This window comes from Tupaia chinensis, unplaced genomic scaffold (genome assembly GCF_000334495.1).
Source record: "Tupaia chinensis unplaced genomic scaffold, TupChi_1.0 Scaffold000065_1, whole genome shotgun sequence".
Classification (NCBI taxonomy): domain Eukaryota; kingdom Metazoa; phylum Chordata; class Mammalia; order Scandentia; family Tupaiidae; genus Tupaia; species Tupaia belangeri.
Genome location: NW_006159523.1, coordinates 5031469 through 5053459, shown reverse-complemented (window position 1 = coordinate 5053459; position 21991 = coordinate 5031469). Strand labels below are relative to the sequence as shown.

The 21991-nt window shown below is 44.4% G+C and overlaps 1 long non-coding RNA gene across 2 annotated transcripts in view; it reads right to left on the bottom strand.

Moving 5' to 3' along the window:
- Positions 1–21991, bottom strand: part of LOC102477938 (uncharacterized) — a 60989-nt gene that overhangs the window by 25830 nt on the left and 13168 nt on the right. For both annotated transcript variants that reach the window (XR_003546977.1, XR_001369409.2), the window contains one exon: positions 4536–4615. This is a non-coding gene — a long non-coding RNA (uncharacterized LOC102477938). The remainder of the gene's footprint in view (positions 1–4535; positions 4616–21991) is intronic.

Sequence of the window (21991 nt, the reverse complement as noted above, 5' to 3'; positions counted from 1 at the left end):
TTGAGGACTGGTGGTTAAGGGAGCCCGATCCCACATGGCTGAATGTGCAGTTCAAATCTCAGCCCTGGTATATGTGTGTGCATGCCCAAAAGCTCAACAGAATATAGAATTGGAGGAGAAGGGATTGCACCATGACCTAGCCATTGGGGGCTGCTTTCTCTCTCCACCTCTCTGCTTTCTTTCCCTCCTTCTTTGTCTCTGGCAAGTGTATGTTCCCTCTGGCAAAATTTTTAAAAATTTTAATTAAGACAATCTCTGTTGAGCACAAACTGCTTTCTAAATACCATCCTGGGTACCAGAAATATAGAGATAAGAAAACTTGATTTTCATCCTAGAGTAACCAAAATCTAATGGAGAACATGCAATGTAAAGACATTCCTACAAGGGACCAGCAGTTAGCGTAATGGCTATGTCGCTGGACTCCCACGTAGTCGACCGCGGTTCGCGTCCCGGACCTCACACTGGGCGCATGTGCATGCGTGCCCAAGATCCCAAGAGGAGAAAGGAGGAGAAGGGATTGCGGAGGAGAAAGGAGGAGAAGGGATTGCGGCCCTGGGGGGGGGTGATTTCTCACTTTCTGTCTCTCTGTCTCTCCCTGTCTTCCTGGCGAGCGCACGGGCCCTATAGAAAAAAATGTCTCAAAAAAAAAAAAAAAAGAAGGAAAGAAATTCCTACAATACAATGGAACAGAGCTTTACGAGAAAAAGTTGAGTGGTGTGGGGAGGGATTATTCGTGGAGGATAAAATTGTGTTTTTATCTTCTACTATTTATGATTTTCTAGCCATTTGTGAATTTCCGCTTATTTTACTATTTGATATTTTTAAAAAATCTCTGTTTCAAAATGTATGTTATAACAAAAGAAGAGTCTTACAGATAAATATTGGATCATTGAGGAAGTCATGACACATTTTTGCATAGAAAAACATAGAAAATATATCATGACTTTCTCATGATATAATATAACCTGTTATTGTGTCAGCTGGGTTTGTGCAAGATACAGAAATCCAGGGAAGGGACCAGAAGGTGGCATGTTGGTTAAGGCACTGGACACTCTTATGTGGCCAACTGTGGTTCGAGTTCCAGACCTAGTGGCTTGCTTTCACATCTTCCCTCTCTCTCTGTGTCTCTCTCTGGTCAAATTAAAATAAATGAATGGATAAATAAAATTAAATAATTATTTTTTTTAAAAAAGAAAGAAATCTAGGGAAAGGAAGCTCTGGAGTGTTTGCAGAATTGCTGAGAGCAGAGATAAGGTTCGTACACACTACTTCATGCACATGTGTCTCGGGGTCCTCAAAGAAAAGACAAAATGGGGACCAGGGGACCAGCAGTTGGCATAAAGGCTATGTCGCTGGACTCCCATGTAGTCGACTGCAGTTCAAGTCCTGGACCCGGTGGCTTGAATTCATGCCCGGCGTGTGTGCGTGTGTGCCCAAGATCCCTGGAGGAGAAGTGATTGCAGCATGACCATCCCCCCTGGGGGGTGATTTCTCGCTTTCTGTCTCTCTGTCTCTCTCTCTGTCTTTCTGATGAGCACATGCGCCCTATAGCAAAAAAAAGAAACCTTTCAAAAAAAAAAAAAAAAGGGTGGGGGACCAGCAGTTTGTGTAATGGCTATGTCGCTGGACTCCCATGTAGTCGACCGCAGTTTGGTTCCCAGGCCTGATGGCTTAAGCTCATGCCTGGTGTATGTATGTGCATGCCGAAGATCCCAAGAGGAGAATGGAGGAAAAGGGATTATGGCATGGCCATCCCCCCTGGGGGGCGATTTCTCTCTTTCTGTCTCTGTCTTTCTCTCTCTTTCTGGCTAGCACATGCGCCCTATAGCAAAAACGTCTCCAAAAAAAAAAAAAGAAAGAAAAAAAGAAAAGAAAAAATGAGTCAGAATGAAAGTAGAGAGGGAAACCTCCTCTCCAGCCACAAAGAGACAGAAGCAAGATAGAGACCAGAAGGCTAGAGGAGTTTTGTCAAAGTGCCTTTCAAGAGAGCCGCAGAATCACACTCAGGTATAACTCGAGGTCTGCCTCCCTCTCAAGATGAAGCTTTTTGAGGAACTGAAAACGGGTGAGATCTTCCTAATACATTGTGACTTCCTATTAGGACCCTAAACTATAGGGAGGCTGAAACTCGTGTCTCAGAACTGCGAATGAACAAATAGGGATGTGTGTTTTCTGGGAAAGATCAGAGAACACAAAATCTCTTTTTGTCTTGAAAAGGTAATCAATCATGGGACCAGCAGTTAGCATAATGGCTATGTCGCTGGACTCCCACGTAGCCGACTGCGGTTCGCATCCCGGACCTGGTGGCTTAAACTCACGCCATGCACGTGTGCGTGCATGCCCAAGATCCTGAGAGGAGAATGGAGGAGGAGGGATTGTGGCGTAGCCATCCCCCCTGGGGGGTGATTTCTCGCTTTCTGTCTCTATGTCTCTCTGGCTGTCTGGTGAGCGCATGCGCCCTATAGCAAAAACCTCTCAAAAAAAAAAAAAAAAAAAAGGTAATCAATCAGGTTAAGGAAAAAAAAAAACAAACAGGAATGACTAGAGGACATACAGTGACACAGCAAAGTGTAACCCTGAGCAAGGCTGACCCGTGGGGAAAGGTTCCAGGTTCGTGTCCAGAGATCCTTCTGATCTGAGGACACACAGCACACACGTGCTCATTATCTGAGGTGGGCAGAAACTGTGGGTTGATTGCAGCACTAAGACCCTTTTGAGGGTACTTGCCTGTCTCTTTTTCATTCATGGAAGAAATAAATAACCTTCAAAGAAAAAGTATATAATTAACAACTTATTTATGAACTGAATGAATAGAATACTAGAAAGAATGTTCTAGAAAGTGTTTAAGGCCTTGGTTAAATTAACCTAAAAAAAAATTGGGACCAGCAGTTAGCATAATGGCTATGTCACTGAACTCCCATGAAGCTGACTGCGGTTCAAGTCCTGGACCCAGTGGCTTAAACTCACGCCAGGCACGTGTGCATGCGTGCACAAGATCCTGAGAGGAGAATGGAGGAGAAGGGATTGAGGCATGGCCATCCCCCCCTGCGGGGTGATTTCTCGATTTCTGTCTCTCTGTCTCTCTCTGTCTGTCTGGCGAGTGCAAGCGCCCTATAGCAAAAACCTCTCCCCCCCAAAATAAATAAATAAATAAAAATAAAAATAAAAAATCCACTGTCAGGTTGGAAGATATATAGAACCCAGTTGCCTCACTGTAGCTGAGGGGGTCCAACTTGAGAAGGCTTCCTCACAGCAGTTTGGTTTTTCAGGCAAACTGGTGACATATCTCTGGGAAAAGAGCCAGCAAGCTTAAGTAATTTAGTCATCAGAGGTGAGGGTGAGCCTGAACACATCAGTGGTCTGCTCCTTGGGGTCAGTGGGCATAGTGCTATTGTCAGTAACTGAAGTGGAAACGTAAGAGAGATTGTTTTACTGTAACTTGTGACAGGAGCGGCTGACCAGGGATGCGCACTAAAGAGCAGAGGAGGAAGATGCTTTACCTCTGCCACTGCTGCTCTGGCAGGGGGCGAGTCAGCTGTGGTGGGGGCAGTCACGGCCAGCCCAACTCGGGGCACTCTTCAGTCTCAGCCCTCCAGTTCCCAGGAGCACTTGCAGGGGTGGAGGCTCTGTGTGACCAGGAGGATGCAAGAGCCAGTGGGGCCTTGGGGAGTCTTTGATCCCTGGCTCTGTTTAACACAACATAGCAGCAAGGGCATTGCTGCAATACCTAACGGGGCTGAGTTGGATTTGGAAGGCGAGGAGGGCTGCAAGTTCAAGCAGTTCCAAGCAGTAGGAGCAGCAGGGCAGACCCATTGCCACACGCTGGCACTGAAAGCAGTAACTTCAGGCAGACACCGTTCAGTGGTAGCACCAGGGAATCCTTCTGTGAAACAGGTCAGAGCTCCCCTGAGCCATTTCCATAACTGTGCTCAGGAGAGCTCCGTGGAGGCCCCTTTCAGAGGTGGCCTCCCGTGACGGATTCGCACTTTCTCACTAGAGCATTCTATTTCGCACTTTCCCAAGGCGGGGCAGGCAATGCAGCTGCTGCTCCAGAAACTCCAGTGTTCTGGCACCCAAGGGACCTTGTCCAGTCTGTTTTATCGAGGTATTTCTACCCTGGCCATATCCTCACACTTTCTTGATTTCATACATCAATAATAAAAAAGAGGGGCGCATATACCCAATGTGCATTTACTTAGATAGACTCACCTCCTATCTAAGTAAATGTATTAGAAAGTATACAAGAGACAGAAATTTGAAAAGGACAAATGAAAAATAGGGTTAGAAGTTCTAATACTTTGCCCAGAGCCCCAGTGCAGTGTCTCCTGCATCCCTACAGGTACAAGAACCCACTTTGATGGACGGAGGAAGCCATAGCAACCAGCAGGGAGTGGCTAGCCAGACAGCCCACCTCAAACTGCGTCTGCCTTCAACACGGACATATCGGGAGCTTGGGGGCTGTCGGCTCAGTCTCTCCTAAAGCCGTCGTAAGTGAGACATCAATCAGTGGGGGAGTAGAGCATGATGGATCTTACCACAGCAGAATAACTTATCCTCTCTCCCATGCCAGAGGGTTAGCTGGTGTTCAACACATATAAATAGCCAAGTTTCTGACCTACAAACAGAAAAATGACAATGTTACGGTAACAGTTGTGAACTTGCTGGAAGAAATAGGAGGAGAAGGGTCATTGGACATATATTTCTCAAGTTCTTTTTTTTCTTTTTCTATTCCTTCCTGAAAGGTATTTTAATGACACTAATTGTATCCTCTATTAAGTACGTTATCTGACCCTCTATAATTAAAACGTGATTATTTCGGACAGATAAAGAAAACTGCTTTTCCTCTTGTTATTTTTGTAAGTATTCTCTCAGTTTAAAATTCACTCCCTTTAAAGCCAGTCTCAGGGCCGGCAGGTGGCGTGGTGGCTAAGGGGACTGGATTCCCACATGGCTGACCTCAGTTTGAGTCCCAGACCTGGTGGCTCATGCTCTCAGTTTCCCTCTTTCTCTCTTGCTCTGTCCCTCCCTGGTCAAAAATAAATAAATAAATAAAAAAGTATATAAGTAAAGTTAAATAAAATAATTAATAATAATAATAAAAATAGTGTCTAGTTTTGGACCATCCTATTAAGTGAAAACATTGACATCTTTTTAGATGTTTCCAAATCATCATGAATTCCTCCGCAGTTGGATCTGTTCTGGAGAACCGTGTGCACTCCTGCATGAACTTCGCCAATAGTACCCTGTCTGTTATTTTCAAGATAGCAGTAGGATTTTTAGAAAGGTTAAATTACCAGTAAGTTAATGGTCCTTCCTGTGTAAAGATCAAGTTCTGGGCATCTACCTAAGACATGGCCAAAATGTTATCTTTGCCAATAGCATGCTTACTGCGGATCACTCAGGTCGCCAAGTTCTCCAAAGACCACCAGGGGGCCGATTTCCATGTAAACACACAAGGGTCGCTTTTACTGAGCTGGAGCCAGGGCCTCCCACTGTCACCGACACAACGGATCAGAGCTGAGAGCCCCGTGTTAGTTGGGCTGGGTTTTTATTTGGTTGTTGGGGGGGAAATCAAGGGGTGCTGAGGAAAGCACTCAGGCGATAATAAATTGGTTATAGATTACAGGGAATGGAGCTGTCTCTGGCTGATTGATTATTAAGCTGTTGAGTTAGGCAAAAAGTTACTTTAGGTTTCCGGTATCTCCTTTGTTTCTTTTACTGGTCAGTCCCGGTGGGGTGATGGTCTCTTGACTGTTTCCTACGTGTCTGGTGTCTTTTTGAAATGGTGCTGTCCCTCAGTAAAGTGGGACAAAATGGAGTTGTGGGACAAAATGGAGTCGCTCTGGTTATGCTCTGGTCCTTCAATAATTGAAAGTCAGAAGATCTACCCTTGGATTTTACAGCAAAGTAGCTTGATAAATCACAATTTATTCACTGAACTGTAAGGTCCCTGATGGTATGATTTTATTAATTGATTGCTATCCTTTAACACCTAAAATTGTTTCCGGCACAGAGCGGGCACTTAGTGAATATACCTTTGAAATTAATGAACAAATTTAAGGAAGACAAAAAGACAAAATATTGTTGAAACCCACAACTAAATTTGCCCAAAGAACAAAGAAGAACGTCTTTAAGGGAAAAAATACAATTAAGATACACCATAATTTTAAAAAATAAAACAAAACTGAAGTATTAGTGGGACAAAAAATTTAATATTCTCTTAAACTATGCCCAGTGAAAACTTAACATATACTTTAAGAAGAGTAATGTATTCTTTTTTTTTAAGAGGTTTTTACCATAGGGCATGCGTGCTTACCAGAGAGTCAGAGACAGAGACAGTGAGAGAGAAAGTGAGAAATAACCTTCCTCCCCACCCCTCAGGGAGGATGGCCATGCTGTAACCCCTTCTTCCTCATTATTCTCCTGGGATCTTGGGCGCACACACACTCAACATGATTTTCAAACCACTGGGTCCAGGACTTAAACTGTAGCCGGATATGTGGGAGTCCAGTGACGTAACCACTACACCACCTGCTGGCCCCTAATGTATTTTTTTTTTTAATGTTTCCAATTGCTAGAGGGCACATGAGCTCACCACAGAGAGTAAGAGAGAAGGAGGAAGCATCCCCCACCTCCAATGAAGCATGGTCACACCACAATCTCTTTTTCATTTCTCTATGGTGTCAAGATTTTGGGCACACATATACATGGACCTGGTGTGTTTCCAAGCCACCTGGGTCTGGATTCAAGGTGCATGGTTGGCCATATGAGATCCAGCTCATTTAACCACTAGGCTAGGGGCTGGCCCAGAGGAAGACATGTTTATAATGTGACCTTCTTTTTAAGTTGCACCCACACTAACATGTTATAAGAAAGTATGGCCATGGGCCAGGCGGCCCTGGGGCACAGATTCATCAGAGCAGAGTGCTCCGAGGGCTGCGGGACACAGGGAAGGCGGCCAGCCTCACTCTGCTGCATCAGCTTACCCTCTCATCTGGCAGTTGCTCCTTGAGAACTGCACTACGCACCAAGGATGCGGGAAGAGAATGGTCCACAAACCCGAAGACTCATAGGTAAGCAGAGAGCAGATTTGTGCTAATCCTAATCCCTTCTTGCAAGGACATCTGTCATATTGGATTTACGCCTGCCCTAATGGCATCATTTTAACTTATTACTGCTTTTGAGGGTGGATAAACGCCTAGCTTAGAGCTGTCATGAAAACGTGGACCCAGGGCAATACATACACAAAGAAGGGCTGGTTGATTCTGTCTGAAGGAGAGTGGGTTACATACCCCCAGTGTCTGAGCTGGTCTGCTAGACAGAGAAGGAATGGAGAGTTTTCTTTTTTAAAAAAAATTATTTGTTTAATATTTATTTATTCATTTATTTTAATTTGACCAGAGAGAAACACACACAGAGAGAGAGAGAGAGGGAAAGTGAGAAAACAAGCCACCAGGTCCAGGACTCGAACCATGGTTGCCCATGTGGGAGTGTCCAGTGCATTAACCACCATGCCACCTGCTGGCCCCAGAAATGGGGACAGTTTTCAAGGGACAGTGGGGATGAGGCTATCTGATACAGAGGATGGGCATGAGGAAGACTCTCAATTTATTTACTAGGGTTGCTATAACAACATAGCACAGCCCGAGTGGTTTAAGCAATGAGAACCTAATTCTCATAATTCTGGAGGCCGGAAGTCCAAGATCAAGGTGCTGGCAGGTGAGTTTCCTGTGAGGCCTCCCACTTTGGCTTCCAGCCAGCTGCCTCTTGCTGCCTCTTCACAAGGTCCTCCCTTGGCGCACCTGTGCCTCTGGTGTCTCCATGTGTCCTAATCTCCTCTTCTTGCAAGGACACCAGTCTTATTGGATTTGTAACTTCCCCAATGGCATCATTTTCACTTATCACTTCTTTTTTTTTTTTTTTTGGAGAGGTTTTTCGCATTAGGGCGCATGCGCTCGCCAGACAGAGAGAGACATAGAGACAGAAAGTGAGAAATCACCCCCCAGGGGGGATGGTCATGCCGCAATCCCTTCTCCTCCATTCTCCTCTCAGGATCTTGGGCACGCACGCACATGTGCCCGGTGTGAGTTTTAAGCCACCAGGTCCGGGACGCGAACCGCGGTCGACTACGTGGGAGTCCAGCGACATAGCCATTACGCTAACTGCTGGTTCCCACTTACCACTTCTTTTGAGGCCCTGTCTCTAATACAGTCACATTCTGAGGTACTGGGGATCAGGACTTCAAGAAATGAATTTGAAGGGAACACAATTCAGCCCATAACAGACTCTAAAGAAATCGTTCTCCAGTATAATGGTGAGGATCTGATCATCTCCACTGCTGTTTCAGGGATAAGAGGTCTTCAAGGTCCAAATTATTTTTATACTACCAAGATGTTATTTGCCTTTTATTTTTTTTGAGAGAGTTTTTTTCCATAGGGCACATGAGCTCACTGGAGAGACAGAGAGACAGAAAGTGAGAAATCACCCCCAGGGGATGACCACACCACAATCCCTTCTCCTCCATTCTCCTCTCAGGATTTTGGGCACACATGAACATGCACCTGGTGTGAGTTTAAAGCTGCCAGATCCAGGACTTGAACCATGATCAGTCACGTGGGAGTCTAGCACCTTAACTATTACGTCATCTGCTGGCCCCGTGATGTTATTTGCCTTTTTCATTGTATTGACTATTTGTACCAATCCAGCAACAGCGATGGGAGGGACAATCACCAATCCCTTAACACAGGTCACAACAGTAGTACTGAATCGTTACTAGTAGCCATGCTGTTCTTCACCGCCATCCACAGTGAGTTTGTGTGTGTGTGTGTGTGTGTTTAACCCAGTTATTGTATGAATGTCCTTGATAAAGAGAGATAAACTATTAATTTTATTAAATCTCAGGCACTGAGCATGTCTTTGAATATTCTGTGTGGTGAAATGGAAAATATGCTTCAAGTGCTTCTGCCGTGTATACAGCCACCACAGTTATCTCAAGAAAAAGCATTTGAACAGTTGTTTGAGTTGCTAGCTGCACTGTTTTCTGCACGGAATACTTCTTTACTCGAAAGAATAACTTTCAACTATGATTATTTAGACTTGGCTATTTAACAGACATTTTCTTGAAAATAAGCCAAATGAGTTTGTCACTCCAGGGAAAAGCAACTTATGATATTTGTTTCTTTTGAGGTTTTATGCAAATATTAGAGTTTTACAAGTCTTGTGTCAGGCATGTGAAGCTTGGCGGCTTCCCAATACGTCAGGACGTCTCAGATGAGGTCAGGGGTGGTATGAATCAATACGGTTTTTTGATATTGTGTAATCAAATGGGTCAATATATAGAATATCTTCATAACTCACTGAATCAGTATTTTCCAAATGGCAATGCATGGTTTATAAAAAAAATCATGCATGGATGTGGATAAAAGAAGATCTATTCAAATTGCAGAATAGTCCTGTGGATTATATACCTGAGAAAGAAATTTTACTAATACAGTTTCAGATTCCATATAGCAACTATCCTTATGAAACTGCTACTTACCTACTTTGGAGAAGTTTCAAAGAATATCCACCATTATAAGAAAAGGCTATAAAAATTTTCCTCTCTCTTCCAAACCCATGTCTATATGAGATCAGATTGTTTTCCACATACTTAGCTGATAGTAGAACAAGTCAAATGCAGAAATATATGTTAAATTCAGTTGTTGCAAATATAATAAACCTGGGGCCGACAGGTGTTATGGTAGTTAAAGTGCTGGACTCCCACATGGCTGACCACGGTTTGAGTCCTGGACATGGTGGCTTGTTTTCTCACTTTCTCTCTCTCTCTTCTCTCTCTCTGGTGAGTGTATATGCCCTATAGAAACTTTTAAAAAATAATAATAATTAAAATTAAATAAATCATTCTTTTACAAAAAGATAATAAGCCCCATATTAAAGAGATTTGCAAAAAAATGCCAATTTTCTAACTAAATATTCTTTCTTTTGGAAAATACAGTTTTTTTCATAAAATATCTCTTTTGTTAATATACAATGGAATTATTGAGTAAATCATTTAAAATATATAGGACATAGTAAATGACTAGAGATCTGCAGTTACAATTCATACAAACCAAAGGTTTTAGAGCTCCAGTAATTTTAAGAGGTGTTGAAGCAGAAAAATTTGAGGTCCACTGAGAACTTAACAACATCCACCAATAAAGCACACTGTGGAATGTGGGGAATGGTAGCAAGAATTAACCGAAATTACAAGAAATTTTAATGGAACCAAAGCATCAACCAGGCGTTAGCAGGACACGGCTGCCCACTGTCCACCTTGACGATGGGCCTGTTGGGATGCATTTGCAGTTTTAAAACAGCAGCAGCAGCAGCACCAGGCCAGCCTGTGGTCTGGTGGTCGACTGCACCGTTTGAGTCCCAGACCCTATAGCTTGAGAAACATGCCAGTGCCCTCTAGCAAATTAAAAGCAAAGCCAGAAACTGTAGTACCACATCTGGCCTCTACAGAATGGACCGCAGAACATGGGAACACTATACATTACTGTCGCCAAAGGGAGAGGAATAAATGACTCGGGAAGGCAGGAGACCACATGAGCCTTGTTCGTGGATGTCCCTCATGCCTCCAGCCATGCCTGGTGCATCGCTGGTTCTCAGTAGACACTGCGTAAGTGACAGAATGTCATGCTAACGTCATACACTGCGTAAGTGACAGAATGTCATGCTAACTTCATACAATGCAAACGACAACCAGCCCTCCAGTATTTATTGTGCTGCACTTCATGATCAAAACTGGTGGCTGAGAACAGCAAGTGGCATGGTGGTTAAGGAGCTGGATTCCCACATGGCTGCTTGCACGGTTCGAGTACTGGACCCAGTAGTTTGAAAATCATGACTGTACATGTGTGCATGCCCAAAATCCACGAGGAGAATGGAAGAGAAGAAATTGCAGTGGCCATCTCCCCTCAGGGGCTGACTTCTCACTTTCCCTCTCTTCCTCTGTTTCCCCTGCAAACACAGGTGCGCTATGGCAAAAATCTAAAACAAAACAAAACAACAAAACCAGTGGTGAAGGTTAACCACATGGTTAAACGCAATACTATCCCATGTATGTTAACCTAAGTGACATTTTCTTTTAATGAAAACATCAACAGTATGATTTTTTTCCCTGGGCCTGACTGCTTGAAGATATGAGAGGTCTTCAAAAAGATCATGGAAAATGATGATTATTTAAAAAAAAAAAAAAAAAAAAAAGACTATACATTGATTTCAACATTGTTTTGGCACCAAAATAAACTTGTCCTTTAATTTCATTTTTCCATGAAAATTTTTTTAAGGATTTTTTTTTTTTTTTTATGCTATAGAACATGTGCACTTGCTGGAGAGAGAAACAAAGAGGGAAAGTGAGAAATCACCCCCTGGGAGGGTGGCACACTGCAATCCTCTCTCCATTCTCCTCTCGAGATTTTTGGACACACATGCACACACACCCAGTGTGATTTTCAAGCTATTGGGTCCAGGACTTACACCGCAGTCTGCCATGTGAGAGTCCAGCACTTTAAACACCAAAGACTGACCCCTTTCTGTGAGTTTTTTGAAGTCACCTTGTAAATATTCAGTTAATGTGAAATAAGGCCTTGCACGACTGTTTCATAAAGGCCTTGAGAAAGTCAGTGGGATAGTTCTTCTCAAAGTTGCCTTAGTTCTGGGACCAGCAGATGGCGTAACGGCTACGTCACTGGGCTCCCATGTAGTTGACCGCGGTTCAAGTCCTGGACCCAGTGGCTTAAACTCACGCTGGGCATGTGTGCGTGTGTGCCCAAGATCCCAAGAGAATGGATGAGAAGGGATTGCAGTATGGCCATCCCCCATAGGGGGTGATTCCTCGCTTTCTTTCTGTCTCTGTTTGTCTTTCTGGTGAGCGCACACACCTTATAGCAAAAAAAAAAGAAAAAAAGAAAAAAAAAGAAACAAAGGTTGCCTTAGTTCTTCACTTACTTAACACCTCAGTCCTGCCATCTGTGTTACAGATAACATCGAGGGGATCTTTAAGCAAAATCAAACAAACAGAAACCTTTATTTGTAACAGACATTATCAAAGTAGTATTACAAAATAGTCCACCCAAAAAAAGGGGCACTAAGGAATACAATAATATTTTCCATGCAAATTATACATTTTTTCTTTTTCTTTTCTTTCTTTCTTTTTTTTTTGAGAGTTTTTTGCTATAGCGCACGTGCACTCACCAGAAAGAGAGAGACAGAGAGACAGAAAGTGAGAAATCACTCCCCAGGGTGATCCCTTCTCTTCCATTCTCCTCTCAGGATCTTGGGCATGCACACACACACACACACACACACACACACACCTGGTGTGAGTTTAAGCCACTGGGTCCAGGACTCAAACCACGGTCAGCTACATGGGAGTCCAGCAACATAGCCATTATGGTAACTGCTGGTCCCACAAATTACACTTTTCATTCACAGTTATCTGAGAATGCACTGCACAGGTAATTGCTTTATATTTTATAACTTTTATAACTCTCATTTTGTCTTTTTTAGAAAGGTTTTGCTATAAGTGACAGAGAGAAAAAATGAGGAAGCACCATGCCCCATCTCAGGGCAGGAGAGGGATGGCCACATCGCAATACCTTCCTCTCCATTTTCCTCTCAGGAGCTTGAGCGTGAATGTCCATGCACCCAGCGTACTTCCCAGGTAAACCATGGGGTTAGCCATGTGGAATCTAGCTCTTTAACCTCCATACCACCTGCTGCCCCACCCCAATGTTAGAGACACATGTACATGAGGATAGAGAAGCACCCTCAATAGGATATCATGACAGCAATGAGACTTCCCTTCCTCAGCTCTCTAGCAGCTCAGGATCCTGGGCCCCTGTGTGCCCAGTATGTTTTCAGGCAGAACAGAGGATCCGAACCTACGGCCAGCCATATGTCTTCCAGCTTTGCAGGGTATTTGTGTTACCACTACACTACGGCAGCTGGGCCCAGAAGCCTTATTCTGGAAGCAAATAAGCCTGTGGGATGTCCAGAGTTGAGCAGGACGACTAGAGATTTAGGAGGCTGTCTGGTCAAGAAATGTTTAACCTATGACGGTCAGTCTGCTTTCATGCATACTGAAATATATCATTCTCTTTTCTTTTAAATTTTGCCAGAGGCACATGTGCTTTCTGGAGAGAAAGAGAGCAAGAGGGAAGGAAAGTGAGAAAGCACCCCCCCCCCATGGGGCACGGTCGTCCCGCAATCCTGTCTCCTCCATCCTTTCCTCTCGTGAGGGTTTCGGGCACACAGGCATGCACTCCCAGTGTGTTTCTCAAGCCACTGGGTCTGGGACTTGAACCATGCAGTAGACCATGTGGAATCCAGCTGCCTTAACCATTATGCCATGGGCTAGCCTGAAACATACAGTTTTTGATTATATTCTCATCTCCTTCTCTCGGTACAAGATTTAGCCTGGATGATTGTGTTGGTTTCATGCCGCGTACAGTATGCTGGTAACATGACCTTTGACCTTGTCACATGCACTAAGGGAAAAGCCGGACTCTACGGCCTGGTCTGTGGGGTAGTGATTATGTGCTGCTCGAGAAAAGCCAGATCCCACAGGACAAACTCGACTTGAGCTGCCAGCCCAGTAGGCCTGAATCCTGACTGGCACATGCATGAGTGCCCAGGACAAAATGGGCTGGAGAACTGGAGGAGAAGGATGGCAGCGTGACCAGGCCCAGTGGAGGGGTCTTCTCTCCCCGTCTTTCTCTCTCGCACGGGTTCATGCATAGACACTATCAGGAATAAAGAAAAAAGAATAAACGGAAAGTAAAACGGCATCTTCTGATATATCAGCAGTAGCCACGAGTCATGAGTGACTATTTACATTTTTAATTTAAATTGACTTTAAAATTAAACTCCTTTCTCACCGCCACATTTCAAGTGTTCAATTGCCTCCTGTAGCTAATGGCTACCAAATCAAGCAATGTAGACTGTTAGACTGGACTATTACTATTATAGACTATCCCCACTGTTGCACAGAGTTTTGTTGAACAGTGGTTAGACTGGACTATTACTATTATAGACTATCCCCACTGTTGCACAGAGTTTTGTTGAACAGTGGTTAGACTGGACTATTACTATTATAGACTATCCCCACTGTTGCACAGAGTTCTGTTGAACGGTGGTTATATGTAATATAATGTGTGGGTCTCATTTGAAAACATGTGGCTACGGGGCCAGTGGGTAGTGTGCTGGTTAAGGTGCTAGAGTCCCACATGGCTGATCATGGTTCGAGTCCTGAAACCGGCTGCTTGAAATTCACGCTGGGTATGTGTGCATGCGTGCCCAAGATCCCAGGAGGAAAATGGAGGGGAAGGGATTGCAGTGTGGAAATCTCCTCTGGAGGGTGATTTCTCTCTCTTTCTTTCTCTCTCTCTCTCTGTCTCTCTAGCAAGTACATGTGCCCTATAGCACAAAACAAAACAAAACAAAACAAAAAAACCACCAAACTTAAAAAATATCATCTAGCCTTAAAATGGTCATTCCTGATGTAACCAATGCTGTGTTGAACATACTTGTGTACTTATCTTTGTGAAGCCGATTCAACTTCTGAGACCGAAATCCAGAAATGGAATTCCTGGGTTGAAATTTCTACCTATATTTAAGACTTTTTATATGTATTGCCAAATTCTGTCCCAGAATGTGTACATTTACCCTTACTCCAGTAGTAATGATGGTGCCCCTTTCTCTAAGTTGGCATGTGCGATACTGTCCTCGGAGAATTTACCTTTTCTCTGTCTGTATACTCATCAAGGAAGGCCCCTGGGACATGCTTTCAAGTGTTGGAGAAACACTGCCATGTCCCTCCAAAGTCTTCTTTTTCAGACTGAACATCCCTCCAATATGGACTAATAAATTATTGCCAACCTGGCACCTGGAGGATCAATAGTTCTGTCCTTGGTCTTCTGTTGCTCAACATTCTAATAGATGACTAGGAGGGAGCTATAAAAAGCACGCTTGCGAATTCTGCTCGCTGTTTATTCAGTGCCTCCCGATGCTGGCACGATGCGTGGTTCTGAGGACATAAATACAGATGTGCTCTCTTCCCCGCCTTCGGCAGCCTGGGGCACCATCCAGAGCGAGAATGGGGCTGAACCTGGTGTTTTTCAAACCTGCACACGTAGTAAATGAAAATATTGGAAATACAAGCCAGAGCCTGGCCAGAGGGCCCCAGCCACCCCAACCTTTCACAGGGCAAGATGCGCTGGTTGGGAGATTCTGCGGTACTCAACAAGTACTTACTAAGCACCTTCTGAGTGCTGGGCCCTGTCCTCCAGAGCAATACCCTAGACTTCGTTTTTAATGTCATGCTCTTTGCCCTGGGGCAGCCGCCAGCAGAGACATATTTCCAGTGGCCTGGACACAGGTGCCTGCTACATTAACTATGCCTCTGTCTTCCGTTATTCATTTTCTCTGACAGATTCCCAAGAGACATTTTGGCTGGCAAATATAAAACCAAATGCATTTTGAAGAGTTTTAGGGCCCAAACACATTAACTTTAAAAGGAGATAAGCTGCTTCAAATCTTTCTGGAAGGGGAACTAGAGAGTGCCTAAATAAATACCTGAGGTGGTAATTCCTAAAGTTCCCTGCAAAATATAGATTAGACTGGAATAGAAAGAGAAATGCAGGGCCTAACAGTGGCACAGGGGTAAAATGCAATGCTCTGCAAGGCTGGCCCACAGGGGAAGGTTTAGAGTTCGAAAGCACTGTAGATTGGAAGCTGCTCTTTTCTTTTTTTTGGAGAGGTTTTTGCTATAGGGTGTGTGTGCTCGCCATAAAGAGGAGAGAGAGATAGAGAGACAGAAAGCAAGAAATCACCCCCCTCCCAGGGATGACCACGCCACAATCCCTTCTCTTCCATTCTCCTCTCAGGATCTTGGGCACACACACGCATGCCTGGCACGAGTTTAAGCCACCAGGTCTGGGACTCGAACCACAGTCGACTACATGGGAGTCCAGCAACATAGCCATTACACTAACTGCTGGTCCCGAAGCTGCTCTTCACATCATGACGAAGTAATGCTTCTCAAGGTCTCCCTGAGTACACCTGATCCAGGCTGGCTGAAGCCGAGGATGGATTGTGGCATCTACACTCTGGAGACAGAAAGCAAGAAATCACCCCCCTCCCAGGGATGACCACGCCGCAATCCCTTCTCTTCCATTCTCCTCTCAGGATCTTGGGCACACACACGCATGCCTGGCACGAGTTTAAGCCACCAGGTCTGGGACTCGAACCACAGTCGACTACATGGGAGTCCAGCAACATAGCCATTACACTAACTGCTGGTCCCGAAGCTGCTCTTCACATCATGACGAAGTAATGCTTCTCAAGGTCTCCCTGAGTACACCTGATCCAGGCTGGCTGAAGCCGAGGATGGATTGTGGCATCTACACTCTGGGGGGTATTGTCTTGCTGTCTATCTGCCTGTCTGTCCCTCTCTCTGTGTCTCTTTTATTCATAGAAGAAATAAATAATACACATACTTTAAAGAAAGAAAAGTTATGCTCAAAATGCTAAAACATTCAGCACTTGATACTTGACAGATGACTCCATTATTAATATTGAACTAATATAAATGTCTTCCAATGCCTGTGTCCAGTCCTCGCTTGCACCATAGCAGCTCAGGGCCACATTATACCACAAGATCAGGGTCATTACACGCACCAGGAAACCCTGGGCCCAGCAAGACTTGAAACAGGAAACGGCTCTGTCCACTGTGGCCTCCTGGTCGGCTGTCCTGGTCCAGCCAGATAGACTCAGAAAATGATCGCTGTTGGATGTTGATGCTGAGATCAATGCCTCTTTTTTTTTTTCCAGAGAAGGACAAACAGCTCGACTCTTGGTTTGAAGAGTGAAGTAATGAGCTTATCTTGTTTTATTTCAGATTTATATGTTTGAACCTCTAGGCTGGCGCCTGACATTTTGTTTAATGTCAGAGTCACGTGTGGTTGAGCAGAGCGGAGCAGTCGATCTTCACCTGTCGTGCATTTTCTGAAACACATTCATTCACTGGAACCCAGCGCATGGATCTGGGCTGGCTCTGCCTTCCTCTGGCTCTCTTTTGCAGAACCTTAAGCTCAGAGGAAGAGAAGCAACGTGCCTGCCCTTCCTCCCTCCTCGGGATCACTGCTACGCAGAGTTGCCAGCATCCTCGTCTTTATTTCTCAGTCAAGCCCATTCACGATCCCCACAAACAAGCCCACTTCTAGCCTCCCTTGGGCTGGGAAGTGCACACACCAGCAGTGCAGCAAGATCCTCAGGAAAATGGAGCCGAGGACAAAGCCCATCCAGGCCCTGGTAGCTAGAGGCTTCTTCATTAGGGATCTCTGAGACACTGGATTGAGCAAGGACTGGCGAGACCCCTTGGCCTACGGCTCCCAGCCCTATGAGGAGGTGACAGGCTGAGCCAGAGGGGCCTGGAAAGCAGAGAGCCCTGCATCAGGGGTCCATGGGGCACACCACACACACACATATACTTTCCCTCTTTCTCCATCTCTTTCTTTTTTTATTAATTAAAATTTATTGAGATAGGGACCAGCAGATGGCATAATAGTTATATCCCATATAGTCAACCACGGTTCAAATCCTGGACCCCATGGCTTAAAAAAACTCATGCTGGGTGTCTGTGTGTGTGTGTGCCCAAATCCCAAGAGGAGAATGGAGAAGGGATTGTGGTGTGGCCATCCCCTCTGAGGGGTGATTTCTTGCTTTCTGTCTGTCTCTCTCAGTGAGCACATGTGCCTTATAGCAAAAAATCTCCCCGGAATTTTTAAGATAATTGTAGAATCACAGGCAGTTAGAAAAAATAATATAGAATTTGGCTACATTGGCTGCTGTTTCCGCGTACACGCATGGAGGCCTTTCCTAAAGTAAGACAAGAAGTGTGTGTATTTGTGGTGGAAGAAGCCAGCCTGATCACACTGCAGTTGAGCAATATGCAGAGAAAGCTGGATTCCATATGGCTGGCCAGAGTTTGTGTCAGCCTCTGATGGGATGGAGAATGGAGGACAGTATTGCAGGGTGACCATGCCCTCTTGGGGGTTGGGAAGGGTGCTTTTTCTCTCTCTCTCTCCCTACTTGCAATATACCCTCTGGAATAAGAAAAACGTTTTAAAAAAAAAAAAAAGAAGAAGAAGAAGAAATAAGAAGGGTGGGTGCAAGCAGAACCGGAGCATCCTAGATTGAAAGCTGCTTTTCACATCATGATGAAGTAATGCTTATCAAGCAGGGACCATATAGCACGTGTCACTGGTTTGTTGGCTTTATTTATATATTCAGATTAGTGTCATGTGGACACCCTTTGCACTTTGTCCCATGCTTCTGCAAAGGTCATGGGTCGGCCTGGGGCTGGAGGTGGGTTTACTCATAAGAGAATTATCCTAGAGATAGTTGGAAGATTCCAAAAGTGAACTAGAGCAGCCTATTAGGAGGTCCCTGAGAAGGTACCGTCCACCCCCTGGAGAATGTCTGAGAGTTGGCACGAAGAGGTGTGCTAGGGGTGTTGGGGTTGGTGTGTAGAAAACTGGGGTTTAGAGAAAGATTTCCCTGGTAAAACTGAAATGAACTCGTGTTCCTTTGGGGTGAATGTTCAGTTACTTTCTCTCTCTCTCTCTGCTTTATTATTTTTCCTTTGCTCTTGTCCCTTTGGAGTTTCCCTTAGTACCCTAGTAAAATTCCATTATGAAAAATTCCTGTATGTCTCGACTGAGCTAAGAGGAATGTGCTTACCTCGCTGGGAAGCCTAGAGACCTGAGTCTCAGAATAGAGCCATAGAACCAGGGCTATGGAGCCATGGAACTATCCACAACCGTTGCTACTTTGGCCTTATACAGGGAGGCAGAGACTGTGTACCTGTCGCTCCCTGGTCCCCAGGGTGCGGGGGAGGTGCACGCAGAAGGCACTCTTATAGTGTCTGTTGAATGGATGAACAAATGTCATCATCGAGCAAAAGAAATTTTATTTTGATACACAAAATAAATACTCAAATTGCTGTTAATTACTTTTAAATATTTTAATACAAAGTAAATAATGTGTTATAATTACCTAAATAATGTAAACAAGTGTAGCATGATAACTAAGCGGACTGGATCTCATATGGTTGACTGCATGGTTCAAGTCCCAGACCTGGCAGTTTGAAAAACACTCTTGGGCAGAGCCAGCAGGTGGCATAGTGGTTAAGGTGCTGGATTCCCACATGGTTGCCCATGGTTCAGGTCCCAGACCTGACAGCTTGAAAATCATGTTTTGGGGACCAGCAGTTGGTGTAATGGCTATGTCACTGGACTCCCATGAAGTCAACCACAGTTCAAGTCCCGGACCCAGTGGCTTAAACTCACACTAGGTGCGTGTACGTGCATGCCCAAGATCCCGAGAGGAGGATGGAGGAGAAGGGATTGCGGTGTGGCCATCTCCTGTGGGGGTGTGATTTCTCATTTTCTGTCTCTCTGGCAAGTGCATGCACTCTATAACAAAAAAAAAAAAAAAAAAAAAAGAAAATCAATCATGTTTGGTGTGTGCAGGGTCAACTACATGGGAGTCCAGCAACGTAACCATTACACCATTTGCACCATTTGCTGGTCCCTATTTCAACAATTTTATTCACTCCTAGAAAGTTTGACCACCTTGTCTAAGGAGAGAGAAAAGCAAATTGTTATGTCATAAAAATAGGGGGATGGTTTAAAATAGCTTTAAGCAGAACATCCTAATTTTAGCACTATGGAGTGCCATGTCTCCACTGTCGACCATGTGTTTGACAGACCTGCCTTTTCTTAAGATGTGTAACGTGTATTTGCAGGAGTTCATCCATGAAGGTAACAAAACTGTTGCTTCTAGGACAGGTCTGCCAGGGAAGGTTGCACAGGTTATCTCTATTTATGTATTTATTTCAATTTCTTACAAAGGTCCCTAGACTGGGACCAGTGGATGGTGAAATGGTTACACCTCTGGACTCCCATGTAGTCAGTCGCAATTTAAGTCCCAGACCCGGCAGCTTAAAACTCAATGCTGGGGGACCAGCAGTTAGCGTAATGGCTATGTCGCTGAACTCCCATGTAATCGACCGCGGTTCAAGTCCCGGACCCAGTGGGTTAAACTCACACCAGGCGCCTGTGTGTGCATGCCCAAGATCCCGAGAGGAGAATAGTGGAGAAGGGATTATGACGTGGCCATTCCCCTCTGGGAGGTGATTGCTTACTTTCTGTCTGTCTCTTGTCTGGCAAGTGCACGCTCCCTATAGCAAAAATCTCTTGTTAAAAAAAGAAGAGAGAAAAAAGGTCCTTAGACTATTGTCTCAGCAGATATTTGCTGTATTTGTGCTTAATGTTAACAGCTCTGCACTTCCTTCACATGTACCTACGTAACCAGAATCTAGCTTTTGGTCATGCTACCTACCATGCCCTGTGCAAGGCAGGCTGTAGGCCAGCCTGACATATTCTTATCCACATTTATTTAAAAAGATAAATATATAGATCAAAGGAATTCCATAGAGAGTCTAGAAATAAACCCAAACATCTACAGCTAACCCACAGGGGTGTCGAGACAATACATGGGAAAGAAGAGTCTTTCAACAAATGGTGCTTGGATGGCTGGATAGCTAGATGGAAACGAATGAAAACGGGCCTCCAATTTTACAGCATACACAAAAACGCTCTTAAAATGGACCAAAGACCTAAATTTAGAAGCAGAAACTATAAAAACTCTTCGAAGAAAACAAGGATAAGTCTACTTGGCTGTCACAGAGCCATCTTCTGAAGCCAGAGCAGTGGAATGTGCCCAGCCTTTCCCTTTCACAAACTTGGTGTTCTCATAGATCAGGACTCCATTTGCCTGTGCCCACAGGGGGCCGCCAGACACTGTCTGCCATGAAAGCTCACTTACACCAACAGGGACTAGCATGACAGGACCTGCACAGGTGGAGGGGTGGGACAGGATGATCCCTAAGTCCCCCTCAAGTTCTAATATTTTATATTTAATCTCAGCTGACAAATACTGTTACCCCCTTCCCATAAATGAGTAAATTAAGGCTCAAGTTAACCGATTTCAGCAAGGTCACACAGCTGATTAAGTTTCATTTTGAGAGAAGGTTCCACATGGCTCCTGAGAACTAGGTATTGCAGGGCACAAGAGAAATGAAGACTTTCTACTGATAATCGAGCCTCCAGCAAACAAGCTAGCGGCAGAAGAAGCCAGGCCTTCAGAAGAAGGTTCCACATGGCTCCTGTGAACTAGACTGAATTTCAAGAATTTGAAAGAAACACACCATCCATCAGATCACAAGAAATATGGGAAAACAAGAAAATACCTCTCCTCCAAGGGAAAAGAGTAACTCTTCTTCTTCCACAAGCAGTTCAGTGAAAATCATGAAAATGTCTGATGAGGAATTTAGAACATTCATGTCAAAGCTAACAGAGATGGAAGAGAAGAGAGACAATGAACTGCTAAAGAGAAAGGAGAAAGAAGTTGATGAGTTCCAGGAGATGAGGAAATTCTTGCAAGATCTAAAAGAGGAATTATACACTTTACAAAAGACTCAAACGGAACTGTTAGAGATGAAGTCTATAATACAGGAAGTCAAAATCTCCCTTGAAAGTATTAAAAGCAGACTAGATCATTCAGAAAATAGAATCTCAGATATAGAAAATGGCTGGCCTGGAAAAATCCACCACGAAGACTGAGAAAATGGCCCAAAAATTTGAGAATAATATACAAGAAGTACTAGACACCATCAAACGTCCAAACATCCAGATAAATGGCATTCCAGAAGGTGAAGAGACCCATAAGGGCATTGATAATCTATTCCATGAAACCCTGCAAGAAAACTTTCCAAACCTAGAGAGGCATTCGAAGATCCAGTCCCAAGAAATACAAAGGACCCCAAATAGAATCAACCCAAGAAGATCTTCTCCAAGACACATTATAGCCAGGTTGACCAAAA